Source organism: Scyliorhinus canicula, chromosome 2 (genome assembly GCF_902713615.1).
Source record: "Scyliorhinus canicula chromosome 2, sScyCan1.1, whole genome shotgun sequence".
NCBI classification, from domain to species: domain Eukaryota; kingdom Metazoa; phylum Chordata; class Chondrichthyes; order Carcharhiniformes; family Scyliorhinidae; genus Scyliorhinus; species Scyliorhinus canicula.
Window position 1 is genome coordinate 171,512,596 of NC_052147.1, and position 22,314 is coordinate 171,534,909.

Below are 22,314 nucleotides of genomic sequence, written 5' to 3' on the forward strand. Positions count from 1 at the left end.
CCAAGCCGGGAATCGAACTTGCGACCCTGGAGCTGTGAAGCAACTGTGCTAGCCACTGTGCCATTGTGCTGCCCTTCATGATATCTTAGAGATGAGAATTCCTATCTGGATCTATCAACGGAAATGCACAGCATTTAGGTGACGCATTTAGCCAAAAATTAGGAAATTGTTTTTTTTATTGTCACAAGTAGGCTTACATTAACACTGCAATGAAGTTACCACATTCCGACGCCTGTTCTCAGCTGGTACGGGAATTGTACCCGCGCTGCTGGCCTTATTCTGCATCACAAACCAGCTGTCTAAAATGGAAGTAGTTCAATCAGTTCAAGTTTATTTTGTGTTAATTAATATTTTTGATGCTATTTTATTCTATAAATAATTAAATAAATTCCTTTTCCTTTTCCACATTTTGCAGGCAACTTAAAATTAACCCAACTCTTTCACCTATATTATGATCCTGGGGTCTTGTTGGATTTTAGTCCCATAATTTCTCCAGTACTTTGTCATTGCTGATATTAACGACCTTAATTTCCTCACTCTTTCTGGCCCCTACGTTATCCTCTATTTCTATTATGCAATATGTGTCTTCTATTGTGAAAACTGATGCAAGATATTTGTTCAGTGTCACTGCAATTTCCTCATTCCCGTCAGACATTCATCTGACTTTCCTTCAAAGGGACCAATGTTTACTTTAGCTAACTCGTCCCTTCTAAGTTACTTTTGAACACTCTTGCAGTTTGTTTTATATTTCTGGCCAGTTTCCTCTCATTCTATTTTCTCCCTTTTTAATTAACATTTTGGTAGCCTTTTTAAGGTTTCTAAAACATTACCAATCCTCAAACTTTTTATTTTTGTGTGCAACATTATACGCCTCTCCTTTTAATTAATACTATCCTTGACTTCCTGACTGAGCCATGGATGGGTCTTTCTTGCTGAGGTTTTTTGCTTTTCAATGGAATGTTTTTTGTTGAACATTTTGAGTTGTTTCTTTAAATGTTTCCCACTGTTTATTCGTGGCCATACATTTTAGTCTATTTATTCATTCAACCATAATTGCAAATGATCCCATTTCAACTTCCTTTTCACTTGCCAGTCTCCAAAAGCTCCTGGTGAAGCATGATTCCAGGACTACCTGTCACCTTTCAGCACCTCTCCTACCCAAGTGCCATTTTCTATGAGTTCAGGTGCAGCATTGATAGTCTACTGGAGAAGGGAGTGAAAGATTATAATTAAACTCAATCCTACACAGGTAGTCCTCGACTTTATGATGTTGAAGTTACGACAAACATATTTCGACTTTACAACGTCAGTTTTGATTTTACAATGCCATGCCAACACCTTCATGTGTGACATTCTGTGCCGCCCATCTTTATGACTGGATAGGTCAAACCATTTTTATTAGGTTTGAAATGAATGCTTTATTCTGTTAAATTTTTTTGGCATAACCATCAAGATTTTAATGCTTTTATAATCTTAAATTGTATTTAAAATGTGGTCAGACTCGCAGAAGTTCAAAACTAAACGGGCAACTGACTGCGATAGAATGGCTTCATTATATTCCCCACACAAACCAAGGACCTTGTGCAGACATCACCTCAGCAACTTGACAGAGTTCATAGTATTTTACACTGGCTGGCCTCCATGAATAATTTACGACCTTGGTTCAGGAACCAACCCTCCATTTCTCCATTGTTCCTTTCGGAAAATGGATTCCGACTTACAACGTTTCGACTTGCAACTAACTTTCGGGGACCAACTGTGTCATAAGTCCGAGGACTGCCTCTGCACCTCAACACACACATTTTCAGTCTAACTATTCCCTCCTGTAGTTCAGGAATACAGAGGCCACATGTAACACCTATATCTCTATCGTGAATGAGATCAGTTGACTTAACAAACATTGGATGAGGAATTGGAACCTTTCTTTTCCTTATGACTCAGTACTACACTGAACTTTACCTTTACCACATCAGGAGCAAAACGCACCACCGTGTATCCCACTGCCCCAACCCTGTTCTACACAGAACTTGAGCACAATGAACTCAAAGACCAATTCTCCACAGTGGCCTGATGCTTAATCCTTGCTGCCTATGATGCTCTCATGTTCTTCTCGGAAGAAAAAGACGATTGCCATTTTAGGCATTCTCTCTTGTTGCCTGTCCCCTTTTGATTCTCTGACTTGAGGTGAAGTAGGGGTGGGCAGACACAGAGTTATTCGTATCTTCTTCAGTCAGTCTTCCCGGAGGATAATAATGCAGGAAGCACTGTTTGATCTCTCCCACCTCATTCCATGTACAATGAATGTACCTATTATAGGCTGCTTCAGCGTAAGCCCTTTGACAAGGCAAAGTGAGTGTAAGCCTGGCATTTTGTGTGTAAACCTTTTATATTATCATTTTAGTATTTTAGCATTTTAGTGTTAACCTTAGAAGCAATTTACCTCCACCGTTTTGTCCCCATAGCCCTAGGCATCCTTTCCAGGAAACAATCCAGTTCCCTCAAGAACAGTACGATTGAACCGGCCTCCACTGCACTCACAGGCAGTATATTCCCGATGACTTGCCCTCATGTCTCCATTATTTCCTTTGCTGCTTACCTTAAATCTGTGCCATCTTGATCTTGGCCCTTCCCCCACTGGGAAAATGTCTCCCTGTCATCTCTGCCCAGACCCCTTGTGATTTTGAATAACTTATCAACTGTCCTCTCAACATTCCTTTCTCCAAGTAAAACATTCGCAACTTTTCCAATCTATATAACTGAAGTTCCACATCCCTGGGGCCATTCCCATTAATCTTTTCAGCACTCTCGCCATTGCCTTCACATCCTTCCATGCGTGTGGCACCCAGAACTGGGCGCAAGACTCCAGTTGAGACCGAACCAATGTTTTAGTTTGACATAACTTCTCTTTCTTCTTCTCCCTTGTACTGCAATCTGAGTGTTCTCAGTCAAATGGAGGAGGAATGTGCCAGAAAACGTTTATGGTTTATAATTAGCATAAAAATGCCTAATGCATTCAAATGCATTTACTTTGTTGATTTTATCATTAACCGAGTTGACACTGCCAGGTTGCTCCAGGGGGCCATGACAGAACAAGCCCTAGTGGGAGTCCGATGGTGTAGGGAGGGTTGCATTTATGTGTGGTGGTGGGGGGGGGGGGGGGGGGGGGGGGGGGTGGAGAGTGGACACTGAGGTGGGGGAAGTGCTGGTGATAGTTACACGGTGTCGGTGGGGGAGGTGCAATGCCAACGAGGATTGTCGGGGGGGGCGGGGTTTGGGTGGTGGAATCCCAGTGGGGATCATTGGCAGTGGGAGGGGGAAGCCTCCAATACCTCCATAAGGAGGGATGGGGCTGTTAGGTTGCAGTGCTAATCAGGTTGCCCTATAAAGATGATGCGACAATCTCTATGGAGCCGGTTGCCAGCTCCATGAGGCCCCGCCCCGCCTGACTGATGTGTAAACCATGCCCACTCTTTTTTTGTTCTCTAAGAGGCTCAGCATTTGGAGAGAAAGCTGGCCTATGCAACTGGAGAGTTACACGGCAGTTTTCAGTCTGAGCCAAATTCTGGTATGATTCCGCCCCTCGTCTCTATTTCTCATTAGATTTGCACAATGTAGTCAGACGGAAAGTCAAGCAGAAATCTAGCATCACCACTTTGCTGGTTCAGTATAAGCTGTTTGCTTTTTGATTTGATTAGGCTGAGAAGAGCTGTTGAAAGTTAATTAAATTCCTTTTTCCTTGGCTTGATATCAAAGTCTGGTACAGAGGCTTATTTGCTGAAGAGGACAAAGCGTTGCCATGAACTTCCCATCACACATTCGGTATGATAGTGATTAGTTCACTGTTGGAGATCACATCTGCATGCATCGCAAGTATCATATTGTACCGGGAATGATAGGACTAAAAAAAAGCACAGACCACAACTTGGAAGATCAGCAAGTAGGATTTAAGAGCCTACATCTTAGTCATTTGTAGTTCACTACAAATAACAATGTTCAAATCTTAAGGTGAAGGAACTCTTAGGGACCAGTGACCACAATACGACAGAATTTACCCTGCAGTTTGAGAGGGAGAAGCTGCAATCAGATGTAACGGTATTACAATTAAATAAGGTTAACTACAAAGACATGAGGGAGGAGCTGGCCAGAGTTGATTTGTTCTTTGATTAGAAAAGGAGCCTAGCAGGGAAGACAATAGAACAGCAATGGCAGGAGTTTTGGGGGGTTATTCGGGAGGCAGAACAGAAATTAATCCCAAGGAGGAGGAAACATGCTAAGGGGAGGAAAGGGCATCCATGGCTGACGAGGGATCTCAAGGACAGCATAAAAGGAAAAGAAAAAGCATACAAAGTGGCGAAGATTAGAGGGAAGCCAGAGGATTGGGAAGTCTTTAAAAGCTGGCAGAGGACAAATAAAAAAGCAATAAGTGGGGAGAAGATGAGTGCAAGCAAGCTAGTAATGTAAAGAAAGATAGGGAGAGTTTTTTTCAATATATAAAAGGTAAGAGAGAGGCAAAAATTGACATTGGACCACTGGACAATGTGGCTTGAGAAGTAATAATAGGAAACAAAGAAATGGCAGATGAACTGAATAGTTACTTTGCATCAATCTTCACAGTGGAAGACACCAGTGAGATTCCAGAGCTCCAGGAGAACCAGGGGGCAGAGGTGAGTGAAGTAACCATTACTAAGGAGAAGGTCCTAAGGAGACTGAAAGGTCTGATGGTGGATAAATCTCCTGGACCAGATGGACTACATCCCAGGGTTCTAAAAGAGATAGCTCAGGAGATTGCAGAGGCATTGGTGATGATCTTTCAGGAATCACTGGAGGCAGAAAGGGTCCCAGAGGACTGGAAAGTGGCTAATGTAACACCCCTGTTTAAGAAGGGAGGGAAGCAAAAGACGGGAATTTATAGGTCAGTTAGCCTGACTTCGGTCATTGGTAAGATTTTAGAGTCCAATATTAAAGATGAGATCAAGCAGTACTTGGAAATGCATGACTGAGTCAGCACAGCTTCATCAAGGGGAGGTCATATCTACAAATCTGTTAGAGTTCTTTGAATAAGTCACAATGAAGTTAGACAAAGCAGAGTCAGTGGAGGTGATTTATTTAGATTTCCAGAAGGCCTTTGACAAGCTGCCGCATAGGAGACTGTTAAATACATTAAGAGTCCAAGGTGTTCAGGGTAAGATCCTGGCAGAAGGCAGAGAGTGGGGAAAAAAGGGTCTTTTTCAGGATGGCAGCCGGTGACTAGTGGTGTGCCTCAGGGGTCTGTGCTGGGACCAAAACTTTTCACAATATACATTAATGATCTGGAGAAAGGAACTGAAGGCACTGTTGCTAAGTTTTCAGACAATACAAAGATCTGTAGAGGAGCAGGTAGTATTGAGGAAGCAGGTGAACTTCAAAAAGATTTGGACAGGCTAGAAGAGTGGGCAAAGAAGTGCCAGGCGGAATATAATGTGGAAAAGTGTGAGGTTATGCATTTTGGAAGGAGAAATGGAGGCATAGACTATTTTCTAAATGGGAAGATGCTTAGGAAATCAGCAGTACAAAGGGAGAGTTTCAGCAGCCAACCAGGGAAAAATCAAGGGCGGGATTGTCCGCTGCACCATGCCGATATCGTAATCGGTGATCAGGCAGAGAATCCACTCCGCTGCCCAAATCGGGCTGGCACTGGTTTGACGCTGGTCAGACATGCTCCGCCCCCTCGGACGTGGTGTAATCACGTTGCGCGCCACACGCCATTGCAATGGCATTGGCGTGTCATCGGCAGGTCGTCCCACAATGCTCCGCCCCTTATGGGACGAGTCCCCGACCATGCAGGAGACATGTCGTCTCAGCGGTAGGGAACACGGCGTCGCAGCAGCGGACTGTGTCCAGGGCCACCACACTCGGCCGGGATCCATGCCGCTGCCCGGGGGGGGGGGGGGGGGGGGGCTTCCGCGAAGGCTGGGGGACTGGTGGGGATGACCAGCGGGTGGCCTGTGGGTTGTCACCGTGCACCTGCATGGCCAAGCACCTGGCCATTCTCCGGCCGCTTTCGGCAAGGGAGCCGAGAGTTTCACCCGACGCCGCTGCTAGTCCCTCACCGGTCCCGGAATCGGTGAGGGGTCAGCATCGATTTTGGCATAGTAAAACGCCCACAAATTCTCCGTTCCAGCCAGCACTTATCCACTGAAACGCACAATCCAGCCCCAAATGTTCTAGCTCTGGTTTCCACTGACTTTCCAATTCAAAATGGATCCCACCAAATTCCCTTTAGCTGTTTCACCCTTTCTGAGAATCCTGAGCAACCTACACACAAGCAATGCACTCGGAGTAAGTTGGTTTGAGAATTATGAGGCATAGCTGCTGCCAGTACCAGCTCAGGTGGGTGGCAGTGAGTTGCCTCAATTTATGGAGAATTTCAGTAAGGGGCAATTGAGCACAGCCAATCCACCTACCCTGCACATCTTTGGGGAATGGGGGTGAGACCCACGCAGACAAGGCGAGAATTTGCAAACGGCACATGGACAGTGACCCGGCGCTCGGATCGAACTGAGATCCTTAGCACCATGAGGCAGCGGTGTTAACCACTGCGCGAACATGCCCCGCGAATGTTACCACCGATGGTTTTTGCCATTCTGCTTGCACTGACCTGGAGTTGTGTCCCACTGCTTCTGACAACAGGAGATGACCAGGAGATTTTCACCACTCAGACAGAAATGCTGCTCAACTGCCTCTGCATGTAAAATCATGGGGGACAGCATTCAAAGGATCTTATTATTCCTGAGGGATCGTGAGGACAGATGAAGTGGAAGTTTCTGGCGGTATGGGATGGATTCTCCGCAGCCCCGTGCCAAAATCACATTTGATGCAGAGGCGGAGAACCGAAGTTCCCGACCGAATTGGGCCCAGGGCCACTCTGGTGATTCTCCGGGCCCCAAATATTCGTGCGTCCGCGAATTACGCCACGCGGCTGGGGTGCCATTGCCAGAGGCCCTCCCAGTGATACTCCGCTCCCGACCGGCCGAGTTCCCGACGACGTGGAACTAATGTGGTATGGCCAGTCGGGACTCTCGCACAGCGATTGTGGACTCAGGGCCACCCTGGTGGGGGGAGAGGGGGATTGAGCACCAGGGGGGCCTTATGGGCAGCCGGGGCAGCGATCGGGCCGGTCCTATGTAGCGGCACACAGCCGATCGAGAGGGCCATGTTTATTGGTGTTGGTCTGCGGTCCGAGTCCGCTTGCCACGGCCACTTGAGGCCGCCTTCGTGCGCATGCGCGGATTCAGAATGGGAAGTGCGGGGGACCGTATCCGCAGCCAAAGCTGCGTGAAGTTCCCCGGGTCCCTGCTAGCCCTCAGAAGATAAGTGAATCAACCTTTATTTTTTGCAGGGAACTGGAGAGTGCAATGCCAGCACTTTTACGCCGGCGTGGGGACATAGCTGGATTTTCGGAGAATCCAGCCCATGATTTTTCACAGGGGTGCGACAAAACTACTGTTGATGTTCAGTCACTATCCTGTCACCAACAACATCTTTCCAAGAGGCTAACCAGTAATTTGTGCGGATTTGATAGATCTGTTTATCCTTATTTAAACAATTCAAGTAGAGAATTACATCTTTTGGGTTAAATTACAGGATAGATGTAATCATTTCTCTCAAATGCTGTGGACTTTAAGAGTGAATAATGTATTTCGCTGTATATCCTTATATTTCATAGAATTTACAGTGCGGAAGGAGGCCATTCAGCCCATCAAGTCTGCACCTGCTCTTGGAAAGAGCACCCTACCCAAGGTGAACACCTCCACCCTATCCCCATAACCCAGTAACCCCACCCAACACTAAGGGCAATTTTGGACACTAAGGGCAATTTATCATGGCCAATCCACCTAACCTGCACATCTTTGGACTGTGGGAGGAAACCGGAGCACACGGAGGAAACCCACGCACACACGGGGAGGACGTGCAGACTCCGCACAGACCGTGACCCAAGCCGGGATCGAACCTGGGACCCTGGAGCTGTGAATCTATTGTGCTATCCACAATGCTACCGTGCTGCCCGGTATCAGTTAGTCGCATGTAAATCCAGCAACAAACACTGGTGATGTGCTAATCTAGGATTAACTGACCTGTACTTAAGTTTTTAAAATATAACAAAAGCTTATTAATATGATTTTTCTTTTCTATGGGAAGACCTATGTTTTGTGTGCGATAAATTGTCCGATAGAGTTGTGTAATTGATAATGAGGGTCAACAGCTGCTGACTGCTAACTATTCATTTAAATCACTGCAATTGTTCAGGTCCTTTAACCATACATTCAAAACCCAAAACATTCAAAAGCTCAACTGCTTTTTGCAGTTCATAGAATCATAGAATTTACAGTGCAGAAGGAGGCCATATGGCTCATCAAGTCTGTACTGGCCCTTGGAAAGAGCACTCTACTTAATCCCACGCATTCACCCTATCCCCATAATCCAGTGGACACTAAGGGTCACTTTGCCTCTTATTTCCTTTTCCACGTTCCACTTTCCCTCTGAACGTCCTCTGGTTAACCAAGTTTTCAGTTGTTTTTATCAACCCCTACATCTTGCACACATCCCCTTTTCCCAACTTCCACTACCCAAGTCTTTCCTCATAAAATTAGATTTCCATCTCTAGAGGATGTGCACGGCAAACTCTTTTTATCACGACGCATCTCAAACTACACATGGTTTAGTAATTATTCCATTGAATTTGTCATTAATTATCAAGATATTACCAGAGATAAGGAGAAAATCGACAGACCGCAGCACAGTTTTCTCACCTGGGTTGTACAAAGTTGTTAAAAATAATTTACCGGATCTGTGTTCTGTTATACTAAACTGTAATATAAATATTACTCTTCTGTCTTGCCGAATTGTCTTGAATTCTGATGAGAAATAGTCGAAATCTTCCAGATGATGACAAAATGTTCATTGAGTAATATATAATAAACTAGTGAATTCTTTCACTTCAGTACTAAACTAGTAAACAAGTAAGTAAGTTTATGTTAAATTAACAATTATAATTATAATACACTGCACTCTGATCTAATCACGTCTTCACTCTAACTGCTCTCTACCCGCACTAACACACACACTAAGAAGGAGCGGGAACTCCTCTTTATAAGGTGTGTTAGTGTTGTCATCTAGTGATCATTTGTCTGTACTTACTTTACATTAACTTTACATGTATTAGCACATACAGAGATCACTACATGTGCCTGAGTTCTAAGAAGACACAAATGTGTATATGCATCCGAAAATCTGTGCTGAATGTAGCCTTGAAAGTTGACAACCTGTGTGTTAAAATTATTGAGAAAACTAAGTGTATGCGTATTAACTTTCAATAAAATTACATGAATGTGACTCTGTGAAAGTAAATGTTCATGGTTTTCTCAGCTGGGTCCTGGACGAACCATGAGATATTCCAGCCACATCTATCTGGCTGATTGTCTGTTGGCAACACTACTCCTGATTGGCTGGGCTGCCTTCAATGTCAGTGATGCGAAAATGGCAATAAACTGTAGTCAATGCCCAACTGCCCAATTGGAGCCTCTTCATTTCTAAATCAGCATGAGGTAGTCTTCTAGCAACACCTGTTTTGAGTCATACTCCAGTCAGATGGCAATATCTGTAATAAATTAGTAATTCAAAATTGTTTCCTTCAGCCAGCTTTGGGTCAGGGTAGCATTTATCCTCTCCTTACACGATGTTTTTTTTATCATATAATACAATTGCTTGTTTCTTGCATTGAATTTACTGTTGTTCCTGAATTTCACTCATTGTTTAATTGGCAGCACGGTGGCACAGTGGTTAGCACTGCTGCCTCACAATGCCAGGGACCCGGGTTCAATTCCGGCCTTGGGTGGCTGTGCGGAGTCTTCACTTTCTCCACGTGTCTGCGTGGGTTTTCTTCGGGTGCTCTGGTTCCCTCCCAAAGTCTGATGATGTGCAGGTTAGGTGGATTGACCATGCTAAATTGTACATTAGTGTCCAAAGATGTGCAGATTGGGTGGTGTTACGGGGATAGGGCATGGGAGTGGGCCTTGGTAGGGTTCTCTTTCAGAGGGTCAGTACAAACTTGATGGGCCGAATGGCCTCCTTCTGCATTGTAGGAATTCTATCTTAGCAACCCCATTAAAAATAATGTCTGTCTGATGGCTATTCCTTGAGATGCTAAACGTAGGATCACTTAAAGCACCCATTTTAATGCATCACATTTAAATGAGTACCACTTTGAATATATAACAAAACCTTTGTCCACAACTATCCAAAGCTAATTATAACACCAGGCAGGGAACCAGGGTCCAAAAATGAAAAAGTCCACACTGCCTCCTATGAGTTCACATCCAGGATTAGCTAAAAGAGTGGCAAGAGAATTTTTGCCAACTACAATTCCCTCAGGTTTCAGCAAGATAGTGGCTTTCAGTGAGGAAAGACAAATACACCATTGAATAGTGACAACTTTGCAGGCAGCTTCATCAGTTCACAGCCTTCCTTCAATGCCACTAGCGTACCTGCTCCCACCACCTCCCCATGCAGCGCGTTCCATAAATTTCCATTAAAAACCTGCCAAATTCATTTGTTCTAAACTTTTCCCCACACACTTTAAACCTATGTCCCCTCGTCCTTGACTCTCCTACCCAAGGAAAGAGAATCTGACTATCCTCTCTGCCCATGCCGCTCATAATCTTGTAGACCTCTATCAGGTCGCCTCTCAACCTTCGCCATTCCAGTGAGAACAGACCGAGTTTATCTAACCTCTCCTCATAGCTAATGCCCTCTATACCAGGCAACATCCTAGTAAACTGCTTCTGTGCCCTCTCCAAAGAATCCACATCCTTCTGGTAGTGTGGCTGCAACATGACTTGCCAATTTACTCAATGCCCCGACCGATGAAGGCCAGAATGCCGTATGCCTTCTTGACCACCTTATCCACCTGCGTTGTCACTTTCAGTGACCGGTGGACATGCACACCCAGATCGCTCTGCCTGTCAGTACTCGCATGAGTTCTACTGTGTAATTCCTACATGCATTGGACCTTCCAAAGTTCACTTCTTGAACTGATAGCTTTTTCTAGTCATTGTAACATCAAAGTTTGATTATTTTTTCCTTTAATGCAAAAAAGGGAGAAATTAAATGAAGAGGCATTTAAGAAAGCTAGTAGAAATTTCTCCATCCAGAAAGTGGTTAGAATATGGAGCATTCTGTCACTTAGAATATTTAAGGAAAATAGCACTGACGCATTTAAGAGATAAGTACATAAAGAAGAAAATAACACAAGGATATCCTTGTTGAGTTCTACGAAAAGGGATGGAAGGGTTTGGACTGAATGTTTCTGTGATGTAAATACTGTGCAATTCAATGTAATTAAATATTCTTATCTTTGTTAAAATTGCATAATGCTTGTACTTGGGCAAATCAATTGCAAAGGGAAGAACCAAAACATTTCTGTCACAGAGCCAGCACAATTGTGTCAGGCGAAGTTCAATGAACATGACTGATCAAACCTGGAAGTTTATCTTGTTAAATTAAATTGAATTTTCCTGCACGCAATGGCCCAGGCACAGGGTGAACATCTAATAATATATGAGTAGGATATCCAGGAAGGCTGCTGGGGGAATTTGAAGGCTTGAAGTTACTTATAAGTAGTTACATATGGAGTTTAACATTCTTCGAGGCCTTAGAAAGTATTGGAATTGCCAACATTTCCAAATGGCATGGCGGAAAGAAGTGGAAGGTTAAGGAAATGCAAATTTAAAATTGAGGCACAAGAACACTCCAGCCTCCGATTACCAGGTTGCGGCTTGCAAAATGGAGCTGCTGCTGTACAAGGTGGGAGCAGAGAGTACTTAAGGGCACTTTCTCAGCAAAGAGCAGAGCAGAATGCTTTGCAACCCAACCTCACTCAGTGCTCACTGCAAATCCAGGAGTAAGTGTGGAAGTATAGTCACTGTTTTAAACAAGAAATGCAGCAACTAAACTTTGCACACAGTAATCTCTGTGCTTTATGATGATCTGTTTATTAACAACATTGAATAAGGAATAAATATTGGCTAGCACACTACGGATGTCCTGTTTTTCATGTATGGAGTGATCTACCTGGATTGTATGCAGAACAATACTTTTCACTGTGTCTCGGTACACATGACAATAATTCAAAATCAAAATCTGTCCTTGCCCTTCTAGGTGGCTGAGGTCATGAGTTTGGAAGGTGCTATTGAAGGAGCCTTTGTGAATTGTTGAAGTACATCTTTTGTATGGTACACACGGCTGCTATTGTGTTGAATATTAATGGTGGTGGATAGGGTACCAGTCAAGTCAGCTATCCTGGATGGTGTCAAGCCTCTTGTTGGAGCTGCACTCATCCAGGCAGTGGAGGATATTCCATTACATTCCTGAGTTGTGCCTTGTAGATTATGGAAAAGCCTTGGGGGAATCAGGACATAAGTTATTCTCCAGAGGATTCCCAGCCTCTGGCCAGCTCTTGCAGCTGCAGTATTTACATGCTGGTCTAGTTACGTTTCTGGTCAACGGTGACCTCCAGAATGTTAATGTTGGGGAATTCAACAATGGTAATGCTGGTGGATGTGAAGGGAAATAATTAGATTCTCCGTTGTTGGAGATGGTGATTGCATGGCACTTGCGTGACCCAAATATTACTTGCCACTTACCAGCCCAAACCTGAATGCATGCAGACACGGACTGCTTCAATATGTGAGGAGCTGCAAATGGTACAGAATACTGTGCAATCATTAGAAAACATTCCCACTTATGACCATATGTTAGATCCTAGTTGGTTATATGCTTCATCAGCATACAGGTCCCAGCACCTTTGAGTCTTTGAAATACTTTAAGTATGTCAGGCAAGTTACAGGGCATAAAATGGTTGTCTCCATGAATCTCACTGGATTGTGGCCTCAGGATTGGATTGGAGTAGTGGCAGGGAGGTAAGGGAAGAAGGAGGTTGCAGCAGAGGTCAAATTTTAATGAAACACACAGTGCTGCAACATGAGGTTTGGGGCAATGGTGGGACATGGGATCCCTGCAAAGAGGGAGTGGGCAGGGCCCCGAAAATGTAAGTCATCCCCTGGGCAGCAGTGACCCAGATTATTTTTATGGGACACAGAGGATCAATCCTGATTCCCCATGGCCCAAAAAATTATTTAACACTTGCATGCAAGTGGGCCTTTTTGGTTCTGGCATTCCTGGGACAGTATGGAAGATGCACAGCGCAAGCTCTGCTACCTCTGGTCTCAAATAGCAATCGTGGTCTATTTATATCATAGGATCCCAATTTCCACATTGAAAAAGGCCTATAGGGCAGCACGGTGGCGCAGTAGTAGCACTGCAGTCTCATGGCGCCGAGGTCCCAGGTTCGATCCCTGCTCTGGGTCACGGTCCGTGTGGAGTTTGCACATTCTCCCCATGTCCGCGTGGGTTTCACTCCCACAACCCAAAGATGCGCAAGGTAGTTGGATTTAACACGCTAAATTGCCCCCTAATTGGAAAAAATGGATTGGGTACTCTAAATGTATTAAAAAACAAGAAAAGGGCCTATAATTTGAAACCAATGGACACTTTGAATATCTGGTAGTAGACCTTCTTCAAAGCAGAGGTGCCCCCGTTACCAATGTTAATGGGCTAGTACATTTTGCCACCTTCATTTTGCAGCAATTACCACTACTTTAATGCCAAACTAAGACAGTTCAAATTAAGAACATTTTCTGCCATTGGCATTGCAGTGTTTATCTTACAAATAGGCTGCAGGTGAGAAATATCTCCAAATTGTTCCTTCTAAACTGGATGCAGTTGCATTCAGCCATTAGCAGATAAGTTGTAGATAGGATTAGTGGCATTAAGAGTGTGTACAAATCATGTACCTGTTGATCTCCCTGGATGTGCCCTCTTGTCAGCTTGGATCTTGCAGAGTCCATGGAGGCCATGATAACCATTGTGGGGTTTATCCTTGCTCCATAGTTTATGGGTGCAAGTCAGTTCGCCTTTTCATCATTGTCATGCAAGGAAGCGGCCCTAGCCTGTTGGGCTGTGATTTGCTGCACTAGTTGCAGTTCGATTGACAAATATCCTCCAAGTGGGATTCGATGGTCCCTGTACAGGACTTGGTGAGTCACCCAAGGTTTTCCAGCGGGTTCAATTAAAGGGGCCGTGGCCAAGATCCAGGTGGACTTGGAGGCCCAGTCCCGATATTTTCATGCCCACCCGGTTGCCTATGCTTTTGTGGAGAAAGTCAAGACTGAACTTTGCTGCTTGGGAGAGTTTGGGTATCATTCTGCCTGTGCGCTTTACAAATTGGGCACGCCGGTGGTCCCCATCATGAAGCCGGATAAGACAGTCCGCCTCTGTGGGGATTATATATTGACGGTGAACACAGCTTTGAGGTTGGACCATTATCCTTCACTGCACATCGAGGATCTTTATGCTACATTGGCCAGTGGCTGCACATTTACGAAATTGGACATGAGGAATGCTTAACTGCAGCTGGAGTTTGATCAATTCTCGCAGAAGTACGTCATGATCAATTTGCACAAGGAACTCGATGGGTACACCCGGCTCCCCTTTAGAGTATCCTCAGTGTGTGCAGTCTTCCAGTGTGTCATGGAGAACATCCTGTGCAGATTGCTCCCCGTTGTCACAGGGACCACGGACCAGGAACATTTGCAGAACCTCGAGGCGGTGTTGTATATATTGTTATTGTAAATAAATCTAAGTTTTTTATTTTACTCGGTGTAGATCCTGGCCCTGGGTCACTGTCTGTGTGGAGTTTGCAAATTCTCCCCGTGTTTGCGTGGGTTTCACCCCCACAACCCAAAGATGTGCAGGGTAGGTGAATTGGCCATGCTAAATTGCCCCTTAATTGGAAAAAAAAGAATTGGGTACTTTAAATTTAAAAAAAACAACTGATTCCCCCGACCATAACCTCAATTTGCCCCTTTTTCTATCACTTCCTCACTCTTTTCATCTGCTCCTATTCTGCTTAAGTCCTGTAACTACTTTCCTTACAATCTACTTTTCAATAGCTTTGCTAACAAAGCAATTGATGTGGTGTGCATGGACTCCCAAAAGCCAATTGACAAGATGCCACAAATAGGCTTGTGAGCCAAGCGAGAGGCCATGGAATAAAAGGGACAATAGCAGCATGGGTCTGAAATTGTCTGACAGGAAATAGAGAGTACTGGTGAACTTGAATTTTCCAGTTGGCTCTAGTTTCTGCACCTGCCCTCGCCAGTTTAGGTGCCTGGAGGAGAGAACTTGGCAACAAGCTGTATGGCAAATCCTCCAAGCAGTCCCAGAGGCCCGCCCTGCATGCCTGGTTGCAGGAATCACCCACAGCTGTCATATAGAGGGGCTCACCCCACCCCCCTCTCCATGGTCCCACAGTGTCAGCCTGGCTGCTGCCTTTGTTTTTTAAGTAAAGATTTTCAAAGAATTGGAGAGAGGGCGCCTGCATTTTGAAGCACATTATCTCTTACTTACCTTCCATTACACCCTGCTGTTCTTTGTGGGCTGAAGGCCTCTAACTGGCCCTCCAACTTTGAGAGCCCACCCCTTCACCTTTAATTTGCCAGAGAAGATGCGGCACGTGACGCAATGGGTAGCACTACTGCCTCACAATACTGAGGTCCCAGCCCCAGGTCACTGTCCATGTGGAGTTTGCACATTCTCACCGTGTTTGCGTGGGTCTCACCCCCACAACCCAAAGATGTGCAGGGTAGCTGAATTGTCCACTCTAAATTGCCCCTTAATTGGAAAGAAAATAAATGGGGTACTCTGAATTCATATTTTTAAAAGTTGGACAGAGAAACTCTGGGCAGGACTTTCCGTCCCACTCACTGATTGCTTTGCACCGGTTGATGTGGCCTGCCATTGCTCGACGGTGGGATCTACCGCTCCCACCGCTGTCAATGGGCAGGGCGGGGTCACCATCAGCAGGACTGGGAGATCCCGCCGATGGGAGCGGCCTGATAATCCCACCCATTGTCTCCATGCCACTTAGGGAGGTGCCCTGTGAAAATCCTAATGAGTGACTGTTTCGCCCTGAAGGTGTGTTCAGCATCTAGAAACTATCTCAGCCTCTATTTTCCACACCACAAAGAGAAAGTCCAGCCCCATGTCATCTTTTTCTACCCATTAGCTTTTTTAATTTGCCTCTATATTATCATTACTATTTTTGTCTTCCCTTTCAATCACTTCACTCATTAACTAAACACATTTTGTCCCTAGCCTCTGTCAATGCTGCTGTGTTATCAGCTGTTGGGAGAGTGCAGAAAATGAACTCAATTTTTCCTCCTTTACTGTTGGAAAGCATTGAGCTTCTACTTAGCATCTCCCCTAATATTGCTGAGCACGTAGGAGCTATGACTTAACACAAGGTTCATTCATAGCTCCGTGGTAGCACTCTGTGCGATAAGGTTGGAGATTCAAGTCTCACTTCAGGGATTCTGGGTGGGATTCTCCGACCCCCCGCTGGGTCGGAGAATCACCGGGGGTCGGCGTGAATCCTGCCCCTGCCGTCCTCCGAATTCTCCGGCCCCCCAAAAGTTGGCGAGGCGTAAATCGTGCCGCCCGCCTCGGAGAATGCTGGGTCCGGCGTGACTCAATGGGGCCCGAGGTTGCCCAAATTCTCCAGCCTGCGATGGGCTGAAATCCCACCTGTTTTTTGCCGGTCCCGCCGGCGTGGATCACACTAGGTCCTGTACCGGCGGGACCTGGTGGCATGGGCGGGCTCCGGGGTCCTGGGGGGGGGGGGGGGGGGGGGGTGGGGCGATCTGGCCCCGGGGTGTGCCCCCACGGTGGCCTGGCCCGTGATCGGGGCTCACCGATCCATGGGCGGGCCTGTGCCGTGGGAGCACTCTTTTCCTACGCGTCGGCCGTGTCAGCCTCCGCGATACCGACGCGTAGGTGAACCCTCCTTGCGCACGCGCGGGGAGCTGATGCTGATGCTCCCGCACTTGCGCAGACTCTCGCCGGCCAGCGGAGTCCCTTCGGCCATGGCTGACGTGGCACCAAAGACCTTCCACGTCAGCCGGCGGGGAGAAAACCTCTCAGGATTCCGTACCTTTGGTGCGGGCTGATGCCGGAGTGGTTCACGCCACTCCATCCCACCAGGACCCCCGCCCTGCCGGGTACGGGAGAATCCCGCCCTCTGTCTCTCCTCTCAGACATCCACGTCAGATTCCATGTTTCAAACAAAAGTTCTCTCTGGTTTCTCTCAACCAGCACTTAAAAAAGAAACTGGCCATGTATAAGTGCTCGAGAGAGAACAAACTCACAGAAATAAAGTATCTACTTCAACTGTAAGACTACAAGCTTTATTCAGGCATAAGGAATAACACATGGTACCAGAAGTGGGGGTGACGTCAGAATGTTTACTAGAAAAGTTACACAAGGTGCAGACAAAGCAAGATCGAAAACAAAAGAAAACTTGGAAATGGGTAGACTTCGCTGAGTCGATGCAACTCATTGGAACTCCACCGCAGCTGAAAACAACCAGTAATTTAAGTCACAGATGGAAAACCTTTAAACAAACGTTCAAAATGTATATCGTAGCTAACGAGTAGAGCGCGGCCTCAGAAGAAATAAAAATATTACTTCTACCAGCAGGACATGAAGCTAGAGAAATCTATAACTGCTTTAATTACTTGAAAGGTGAAGACAACACCAAATTAGAAGTAATACTTAAAAAACTTGAAGAGTACTGCAACACCAGTAACAATGCTGCTTTAAGACATTCAATGCTCAGAGACCAAATTGCACAGGGAATGAGTGTTGCAAAACTCAAACAATCTTCAGAACAGAAAGGTTAATGCTGGAAATCGCGATTGACAAGTGACAAGTACAGATCGCAAGAAAAAAAACTTAAAATTTTTAACAAGAAAAAATGGTGAGAGGGGAACTGTACCGGTCTGAGCCCCCGGTGGAGGAGGGTGGAATGGGGCGCTTCCTGGACAGGTTGCGTTTCCCGAGGGTGGAAGAGGAGCGGGTGGAGGGACTAGGGGCGCCGATCGAGTTGGAGGAGGTTGTCAATGGGATAGGGAGCATGCAATCGGGGAAGGCGCCGGGGCCGGACGGGTTTCCGGCGGAATTCTATAAAAAGTATTTGGACCTGTTGGGCCCCCTGTTGGTCCGGACCTTTAACAAGGCATGGGGGGGAGGCTTGGCCCACAACTATGTCACGGGCGCTGATTTCCTTGATCCTGAAGCGGGACAAGGACCCTCTGCAGTGTGGAAAATATAGGCCGATTTCGTTGCTGAACGCCGATGCTAAGCTGCTGGCAAAGATCCTGGCCACTAGAATAGAGGATTGTGTGCCGGGGGTCATACATGAGGACCAGACGGGGTTTGTGAAGGGAAGGCAGCTGAACACAAATGTGCGAAGACTCCTCAATGTCATTATGATGCCAGCGGTGGAAGGGGAGGCGGAGATAGTGGTGGCGTTGGACACGGAGAAGGTGAGGGCGTTTGCCAGGCAGCAAGTAGAGGGGTTCCCCTTGCTGCCTCCACGGGGGGTGCGGGATAGGGTGCTCTCGGGGGTGTGGGTCGGAGGAGGGAGGATCTCGGACATATACCGGGTGATGCAGGAGGTAGACGAGGCCTCGGTGGAGGAACTGAAGGGTAAATGGGAAGAGGAGCTGGGTGAGGAGATTGAGGAGGGGACATAGGCGGATGCCCTGGAGAGAGTGAATTCCTCCTCTTCCTGTGCGAGGCTTAGCCTCATACAGTTCAAGGTGCTACATAGGGCTCACATGACCGGGACGAGGATGAGTAGGTTTTTCGGGGGCGAAGACAGGTGTGCTAGGTGCTCGGGGAGCCCAGCGAACCACGCCCATATGTTTTGGGCGTGCCCAGCGTTCGGGGAGTTTTGGAAGGGGGTAGCAAAGACGGTGTCAAGGGTGGTGGGATCCAGGGTCGAGCCAGGCTGGGGACTCGCAATTTTTGGGGTGGCAGTGGAACCGGGAGTGCAGGAGGCGATAGAGGCCGGGGTCCTGGCCTTTGCGTCCCTAGTAGCCCGGCGGAGGATCTTGCTCCAGTGGAAGGATGCGAGGTCCCCAAGCGTGGAGGCCTGGATCTCGGAGATGGCAGGGTTCATTAAATTGGAGAGGGTGAAATTTGCCCTGAGGGGATCAGTACAAGGGTTTTTCAGGCGGTGGTAGCCCTTTCTGGACTTCCTGGCGAAACGGTAGGGAAATAGGCCGACAGCAGCAGCAACCCGGGGGGGGGGGGGGAGAACTGTACACATGGGTTTGTGGAGGGTGCTATCTCTCTCCCTTGTTTTCTTTTTTTCTTTTTCTCTTTTCTCTGTCTTTTGGTTTCCGTTTTTTTTTTGTTTTTTCCTTTTGTTTGAAGTTGCTCTTGCAGCTGGGGGGCACTGTTTACGGGATGTTACCGCGGATGTACGTTAATAGAGTTATGATGTTTATATTTTGTATTTTGTAAAAACTTCAATAAAAATTATTTATTAAAAAAAAGAAAAAATGGTGAGAATGTTCTTTTCCACGGGTCTGAAGAAGTTAAAATGGCGTCTGAGCACATTTTAAACTACCCGGGGAACAAAAGACGCAAATCTGGGTCTGCGCATGCACACGAAACTGCAGCCCCACATGCGCAATTGAAAAAAGAAGTTTTGGGCGCAGATCGTAACAATGAAACAACAATTTGTATGACATGGTACAACTCTGCACGTGAAGGACAATGTAAAAGCACAGCTCAAAACAATGATAAGAGTACAAACACACCATGGCATGACAACGAATCTCACAAATTCGCATTTGCTCCACTACAAACAAGCAAACCAGCTTTCAAGGAAGATGACATACAGAATCAATACCACAAGCACAGGAAAAAGTCCAGTTCAGACAACAAAGATGACTTCCAGAGTCAATACCGCAAGCACAGATAAAAGTCCAGGTCAGACAACAAAGATGGCATACAGAATCGCTACTACAAGCATAGAAAAAGAAAGTCTAAATCAGACAACAAAATTATTCAAACACCTCATGATCACTTCTTGGTTACTTAAACACAAGAACACTGACGACATTCACAAAGAATTTACAACATCAGCATCACTACTTCAACAACAGAAGAAGAAAGCAACTCAACCGAACAAATTCATAAAGTTTGGACTCATAAATTTTGTTTATTAAGATTGGACTCATAAATATTAATTGGCTTTGTATAGTCATCAATATCATCATAACTTGTACATATCATCATCTATCTACCTGTTTTGTACAATTTTCTTAAACAAAATACAGAAAATATGTAACAAGAAAAAAGGGGGGATGTAGTGATATGCATCACTGTATATACACAAGGGGTTAAGGTAAATACACTAGAACTAAGTAACCACTAGAGGGAGCACCAGAGATGTGTATATATACATAACAAACAGGAAGTGGCCTCTCTCTCTCTTCACAGGACAGGCAGCTAGTGAGCAGGACACAGACAGGCAGCTCAGATGTAACATCGTGTAAGCGCTGGAGAGAGAACAAACTCACAGAAATAAAGCATCTACTTCAAGTGTAAGACTACGACCTTTATTCAGACACAAGGAATAATTCAGGCCAGTCTCATATTGCTATTTGTGGGCTCTTGATTTGCATGTGTTCCCTGCTGCTTTTTATATATGACAACTGTGGCATACAACTCAAACATATTTCATTGACTGAAGCAGTTCGGGGTGATGAGCACTATATATATGCAAGTCTTTGTCTGGCACAGCACAATGACACACAGACGCAATGCACTAGAATGTCACCTCTCAGTCCGTGGATCCTTGTGTTCCAATGGCTGTGTACATGTGGCTTATTCCTAATCACATCCTGACCACATTAGTGGTTACCATCTTGACTCCATCAGTATGATTAGAGTGCAAACAATATAATGTTTCCCAGTGTCAGACTCAGAGCCAAAAGAAACAAAAATCACATTACTTTATCACTGGTGCTTAAAGTTGTCTGGCATTGCCTTTGATACGGAATTAGAAAAGCTGAAAGACTGGCTCATGAAGTTGCATATTGATGTTTTAAATGTAATCCATGTTTAAAATGTTGAAAGGCCAAACTAAAAATCAATTCCATCTGAATCTATAAAACTTACTGTGTAAATTAAGGATCCACAATATAATGGAAAATCTGAAGTGACCCAGCAGTTCATGCAGCATCTGAAATGACTTTCAATTCATTAACATAAATTGACACTGTCTCTTCTCTGTCTTTATCTTTCCCTGACTGACATGGCTTTCTGTTATAATATACAACATAAACCAGCTATCGAACAATTCTACCCAATCTTTTACCTCATGAAACAAACTATAACACTGAAAAAAGAGCTTTTCTCGAAATCCCAACATGAGACAATATATTTCAAACTGATCAAAAATATTAAGTTAAAAAAAGCACAAAGGAGACCTGAGTTTTATTAAATTGAAGATGCAGACCAGAACACTTCACAGATGTTCACCCTCTACCCTTGCACATTAAGAACCACAAGAATAGGTTTTCTCAGTCTGGACTATGAGTGTCAGCTGTGTAAACGGAACAAACCGCTCAAATAGTGCAAAGGACATTCTGGGAAACATAACGAAAGTACACAACGCAAATACAAAAAAGCACAAGTAATTGGCCAGGCATTAATTCTTATGTAAATAAAAAGTCTGGATTAAATTTAATGATTGACTCATGGTTAATAGTCTTTAGCCCAATCAGTGTTGGCTCTTCATCACTTTCATATGTATACTGAAAAGATTGTATTACTGCACCCTAATTTTGCACAGTGCAGTGTTTGAAACAAATGGCAACCTAGCACAATGACTGGATTTAGTTCTCTGCCCTCACCAGCAGCAAAGAGATTCTTCGGAATTTGCTGACCGTTTATGCCAAATTATGCTCGAGCTGGGAAAGAGCAAGCTGTCTGCAGCCTGCATCGTTCTCCCTGCTTGCTACTGCTGTAACCCTGCACAAGCCCTTGCTTTAAAAGCAATCTCTGCTTCCAGACTTCCAGCCAGATTCACAAAACAAGTCTGGGCATTTGGGTTTACCCCGTCATCTCTGCAGGAAACTATTCCTGCTAAGGAAAGGACCACAGCCCTAAATTAAAGAATGCACACAGCAATCAGATACATGGAAGAAGGAAAATGCTTCAGCAAACAAAAGATACTCGGGCAAAGCTTTTTTTTCTAAAGCACACAGATTTAAATCAATTCTTGTCCATATTTGAACTCCCTGCAAATTAAGGGCAGGTTAGTTGAAAGTACATTTGAAAATGAAAAATACTGAGCCTGTA

At 45.3% G+C, this 22,314-nt stretch overlaps 1 protein-coding gene across 2 annotated transcripts in view; it reads right to left on the reverse strand.

Moving 5' to 3' along the window:
• Positions 1-22,314, reverse strand: part of LOC119961765 (spermatogenesis-associated serine-rich protein 2-like) — a 230,787-nt gene that overhangs the window by 208,240 nt on the left and 233 nt on the right. The gene's annotated exons all lie outside the window — the stretch shown is intronic.